Source organism: Urocitellus parryii, chromosome 8 (genome assembly GCF_045843805.1).
Source record: "Urocitellus parryii isolate mUroPar1 chromosome 8, mUroPar1.hap1, whole genome shotgun sequence".
Lineage (NCBI taxonomy): Eukaryota > Metazoa > Chordata > Mammalia > Rodentia > Sciuridae > Urocitellus > Urocitellus parryii.
In genome coordinates, this window is record NC_135538.1 from 81721799 (window position 1) to 81728246 (window position 6448).

A 6448-nucleotide genomic window follows, 5' to 3' on the forward strand; every position below is an offset into this window, starting at 1 on the left:
TTAGTTCCAGAACCACATTCATGGCCTGTCACATTGACTCCTGGGTGACTTCTTCAAACCTCCATACCAGTTCTGCAGGTTTGTTTCAACAGTTCACTAAGTGATCTGAAATCAAGGCAACCTGTTCTGGTAGATTGTCACAATCCAAAGACTCAAATAACAATCCATACTTTGCCCCTCTTAAGCTACATGACCTTGAGTAGTATTTATTCTCTGAGTCTTAATTTTCTCCTCTGACCACCAATCTGGAAAATTACTTTGTATTGGCCTAATAAATGGATGAAAATCTTACACTACTAAAATCTTACCAGTTCAAAAAGTATTACCAACTATCTCATTATGGGGATCACAAACAAAACTGTATGAGATTTATTAAATTTTAATACTTTTTTCAATCTTTTCTTTTTAAATAAAATAATATAGAGAAATCAAAATTTCACAGAGGTTAGAAAATGGTGTTTTGTTGTTTTGTTTTGTTTTGTTTTGCAATGCTGGGGATTAAACTCAAGGCCTCCAGCACACTACAAGTATTCCACTACTGAGCTAGACCTCAAGTCTGAAAACATTCTTAAAACTAACATTTTACATAGTAAAGATAGAGGCTGGACTACTAACAGAAGGCTATATATATTTGGTTCATTTTTTTAAATGTTTGAGTGCTTATATTTATTCAAACCTCAGATGGTCAAAATCTTTAAGCCTTTCTAAAGAAAACTGCATTTTAGAACCCAGATACAGCCCAGATGTCTAAACAATGGGCTACATGATACACCACAGACTCCAGGCAAAGTCACAACAGGATGAGAAAAGAGCCTTCAGCCTCTCTCAGATTTCCTGGTCACTGTTATTTTAAAACTTGATCACATAAACACAAACAGGGAAAAATCCATTTCAGATAAGCTACATAGGTTATGGTTTATGATCTTTGTTTTTAATAAACTGCATTAAATATTATAACTTCATTTTTCTTATTTATGTTTCTAGGCTTTAATAAAGAGTAAATGTATATTATAATACCATATAGTTTTATATACTATGTGACTTTTAATCATAATAATCTTTTAACAATCATGCTTCTATTTCTGTCTATTACAATTAATTTTTGAAAACAGGGCTGGGGATATAGCTCAGTTGGTAGAGTGCTTGCCTTGCATGCACAACGTTCTGGGTTCAATCCCCAGCACCACACAGACACACACACACACACACAGACACACACACACACACGTAACTTAAAAAGCTTAAAAAATAATATATAACATGTCACAAAGAAAATACAAATGCAATGAGCAAATCTACATTACACTAAAATGACTCCTTTTTACTACCGTGCATGTAACTCCTGTGAACTGAAAATCCTCAAAATGAGCTGAATATTTAAAAGTCAATGAGCTATTCTGAACGGCTGTATTGTTTCAGGCTCTGGCTACAGCCCACTTTGCATTATTTGTGACAATTGCTGAAATTAATGCTAGAAGGCACTAAGGTAATTTTTTCGCTAAACATTTTCCAACTGGAAAACCACAACATGTATGAAGTTCAGTTAATTTGTACAGAAATGCTGTTTTGCTGCCAACCTTTGTACCATGAACACTACCAGTCCAAGTTCAAGATGCACATTTTATGGTGTGAAGATATTTCCAGCTAAACTTTAGGAGGTTTTAAAACTCTCAAACTCTGAAGATATTTTGACGTACTGCATCTATATCACCAAAGCATAACAGCATGAAACTTTTATTCAGATGTATCATAGTCTACTAAGTTGGAGCAGTGTTCCTAATTATCCAATAATACTGGTACATTAGGATTTAAGCATCTCTCTCCTACATAACAGTATGCCAAAGAAAACGTAATGCGTCTTTTGAAACGGTAGGAAAATATTTCTGACACGGTTATTCTAGCACTAATCGTGTCAAATTATTTCTTACTTAAAATGAAAACCCAAAGTTGGAGCATTTTAATCGGTTTAAGGCGTTCTTGGAAATTGATAAAGTTCTTGTTCAGGACCACATCCGTAAGTAAATACTCAAGGTACTGAACTACCTAAAGACTAAAAATACAGCTCTACAGAATCCCAACATGGTCTCCTACATGACTAAATTATTAATGGTAACATTCGATCTTCTCATCTGCAAACAAACCACACTCTTTCTGCACTGAATTTTAAGCGTGTTTACAAATGAGAAAATAAAATTATCACGGAGTGTTCAAGCGAAAAGTGGACACCTGAGTGCTCGGCTTCTACTTGGGAGCCAGAGAAGAAACAAAGGTACCTTGGAGATAATAAACCCATGAAAGAAGACTCTCATTGTCCTTCTGCAGAAACCACCCGTGTCACCAAGGCGAGCGGCGCCGCCCGGGCCCTCCCATCACCTGCTCCTCCCGTCCTGGATCTCGGGAGGTGAGCCCAGCCTTCGGACCAGGGGCAGCGAGACGAGGCCCCGGAGCAGAGTCGGGCCCGGGCAAGCGAGGCGCCCCGCAGCTGAGGCAGCGCCACACTCACCCGCAAGGGAACGAAGGCAGGTGCGCGGTGGCAGGGCTACCTGTCGCCGGTGAGGCTGGAGGGCGTGGTGAGGGGTGATGAGGCTGAGGAACGAGGGCAACGACACAGCCAGGCACCAGGACCGGGCGACGACGGCGGCCAGGCTGCGCACGCTTCCTGCTCGGACAGATCCCGGGTCGGTCTCCGCCCGCCGGCCGGCGCCTAGCCGAGTCCCCGGCCCCGCCGCGCGCACGTCACGGCTACGGAGCGCCCGAGGGGGCGGGGGCCCGCGGGCCGGGGCGGGCCCGCCGGACGCGGGGGCGCGCTCCGGGAGGGGGCCCGGGCTCCTGGGCCGCCCCGCCCTCGGCTCGCCAGGGTAGCTGGGCGCCCAGCCTCTGTAGCTGGGTGGGCGCTCGGCGGCGCTGGGAGGGACTGCCTCTGGCCAAACTGGGAACCCTTCTGCCACCCCTCGGAAAGGCGTCCTTTGCAGTGGTAATTGTTCCCGGTCCCAGCAAAGCAGGTTCCCTTACACTGGATGCCCGGACTGTGCAGTGGCAACAGCAAGAATTAGTTCAAGGAGAGAGAAAGTTGCTCCGAGAGGGCGAGGATCCGGGGGCACCGCGCTGCGCCTGGCAAGACCACTCGCTGCGCTGGGGGCTCAGGGCCCAGGTGCCCGGGAACGGGTGGGAGTTTGGCTGTGTGGTGGCACAGGAAAGCACCGATGCATACTCAGCAGAATCCCGGCTGACTTGGGCTGGACAGCCGGACGCAGGGAGTAAGCTTCCTGAATAGCTACTTGCTGTTTGGCCTTTGGAGGACCAGGCCAGAAATGGAAATTTTGCATTTCTTTGCCCTCCGCTTCCACCCTCCCCACCACAGTGTTTAGAGCCCCTTTCTGGTTATTTAATTTTACTGGCTTTATAAGCGACACATCAGTGAGTCATCTTTTAAAATGAAGTACGAAGTGCCTTTGCAAATTTAAGTTACAACGGAAACGTATATCGCCTTTAAGGTGAAATGAAACTTTTAAGAAAAGGAAATAATTGATTATGATGTTAAAAGTCTCTGCCTGGGCAGGGGGGAGCTAAGTAACAAAGGAGAATGACCCTTTTTTACAATTTATAATGTTTATACGTAACCATTTGTAAATTTCAAAAAATCTGAAGATTCTGAAGAGGAGACAAGTTTCAGATATTCAGAGGCCCCAAGGTTCTCCTGGTGAAAAGTTACCTTCTGATGAGAAAATTTAGCATACTAAATTTAAGATATTAAAGAATAAATTAGAAGCTGGATGTGGAGGCAGGAGGATGGCAAGCTTGAAAGTACCCTGGGCTACTTAGCAAGACCCTGTCTCAAAATAAAATTAAGGGGTTTGGACTTTATACTAACGCTACTGGAGTGCTGTTATGGAATTTTAAATAAAGAAATACATAATCATACTTTTATAAAAGACTGGTGGCATTGTAGAGATTGGATTAGAAGGGGACAAGATGGCTACCTAACCAATGGTGAAGCGTCTGCCTAGCATGCAGTGCCCTGAGCTCCAACCCCAGTACCACCAAAATAATTTTTTTAATATTTTTTAGTTATAGGTAGACACAATATCTTTATTTTATATTTATGCGGTGCTGAGGATCGAACCCAATGCCCCACACATGCTAGGCAGAGTGCTCTACCTCTGAGCCACAACCCCAGCCCTATAAATTTTTTTTCTTAATTAATATGATAAAATAGGGAAGTAAGAAAGAGGAAGAGAAAGCAAGAAAGGAAATAATTTACAACAATCTCAGAAGTTTAATTTCAGATTGCCATGAGATAAATCTTAAATTATATTAAAACTACATTTTGAAATTATTTAAAACGTTGAAGATCTCTGTGTATTCAGTCCACTGATTTGACTTAATTTGAATTTACTATTAGAAGCCTTTGGCAAATCAATAAAAGCCTTTACATTTTAATGTTTTTTGTAACAAATGACTTTGATTTTTTTTTCCCTGTCTTCTTAACCCCTCACCTCCAGTAGTTACAGAGTCTCTTTATTTCTAGTCCATAGCTCTCTATCCAGTTCTTCTTCCTAGGTATTACCATTGTCTTGTTTCAGGCCACCATCATTCCAAGTAGTGTATACTACAGTAGTCACCTAACCTATTTCCCAAGCCACAATCTTGTCCCCATCTAACTGGATCTCTATAATGCTACCAGTTTATCTCAAATAAAATCTGATTATCTACATTTCTATTTAAAATCCAGGGTCTCTAGGGAACCACTCAACCACTGAACTACACTCCCTCAACCCCAGCCTTAAGATATCTTATAAGACCTTTTAACTTAACCACCAGTCACAAAACTGGCTGTTTTTATTTGACTAGCATAGTGGGAATTTATTTGTTTGTTTCCAATTAAATTTGAATGCCTTTTCTTTGGTCATATGGTTCCCAGTTCATCACACTGTTCTAAGCTCCATGAAGCTATACTAAAACAGATTTCATTACACCATGTTACATTCCTGTCTTTGGAACCACTTTCATTTTGGTCCATTCTCCTATCCCTGCTTACCTGTCCAATCTCATTTCTACCTACTGCCTTTCTCCATTTCTTATACTTCATTCAAGCCAGTCTGAAGTGCTTCTGTGTCTTGAACAGCTTTATTTATGCTATTTATTACACTGGAGCTTTGCCAAGCTAAATCCAATTAATCCTTCAGAACAAAGCCTATTTGTCCCCTTCAAGAAGCTTTCCCTAAACCCCCTTGTGACAAAACCTAGGTGCAATTTGGTACTCTTTCTCATCTCTCAGTACCCATTGTACAAATATCTTTTCTAACGCGTATTTCACCATTGCTACTTAAGTTTATCCATAGATATTCCCCAACTAGACTATAAACTCCTTGAGGGCAGAGTTGAAGACTTTTCTTTGTGTTCCTAGTGCCAAGCACAGTGGCTTTCCCATGGTAGGCACTCATTAAGTAAGCACTCGTTAAATAATGCCTGCCCTAGCACTGCTAGTGAATAAATGAGATGATGAATGAATAAATGGATAGACAGTTAATTCTAGGAAATTGTGTGCATTGTTATTAAACAAAGTGAATGTGACTGTCTTGTTTGTTGCCAAAATTCTATAATTTATTTCATATTTTCATTTATAAGTTTTACAGCTTTGCTCTGACTCATTAAATGTTTGTAAGACTGTTCCCTGGATCATCTTGTATTATCCTCTCCTAAACTGAGATCCATGACTTGTTATGCTGCTCATGCTGGTCTTGAACTCCTGGGCTCAAGTGATCCTCCTACCTTGGAGTTCCACAGTAGCTGGAATTGCAAGCACATGCCACTGTGACTACTTGGACAGAATTTTATTCTTCTTTTTTATGGTACCAGGGATTGAACCCAGGGGCACTTACAAATTGAGCCACATCACCAGCTTTCTTTTTTTTATTTTTTATTTTAAGTCAGGGTCTCACTAAGTTGCTGAGGCTAATCTTGAACTTGAAATCCTCCTACCTCAGCCTCCTGAGTCACTGGGATTACAGGCATGTACCACCACACCAGGCAGAATTTTTAATTTCAAAAACCTCAGTATTGGGCTGGAGTTGTGGCTCAGTGGTAGAGCATTTGCCTAGCATGTGTGAGGCACTGGGTTCAATTCTCAGCACCACATATAAATAAATAAAATAAAAGTCCATTGACAGCTAAAAAATATTTTTTAAAAAACTCAGTATTTTGTTGTGGAGATGTAGCTCAATAGTAGAGTACATGCTTTGTGTGCATTGATCATGTATTACATAGTTAGGCCTATGATGGTTGTGTCATTTTTCTTGTCATTATTCCCTAAACAATATAGTAAAACAACTATTAACATAATATTTACATTGTATTGGGTATTACAAGTAATCTAGAGATGATTTAAAGTATATAGGAGTTTGTGCTTATGTTATATGCAAATACTATGTCATTTTTAAATATTTAT

At 41.0% G+C, this 6448-nt stretch overlaps 1 protein-coding gene across 1 annotated transcript in view; it reads right to left on the bottom strand.

Moving 5' to 3' along the window:
• Positions 1–2672, bottom strand: part of Myo6 (myosin VI) — a 136325-nt gene extending 133653 nt beyond the window's left edge. The window contains exon 1 of the mRNA XM_026409529.2: positions 2504–2672. The gene's annotated coding sequence lies outside the window, so the exon portion shown is untranslated. The remainder of the gene's footprint in view (positions 1–2503) is intronic.
• Between the last annotated feature and the right edge of the window lie 3776 nt (positions 2673–6448).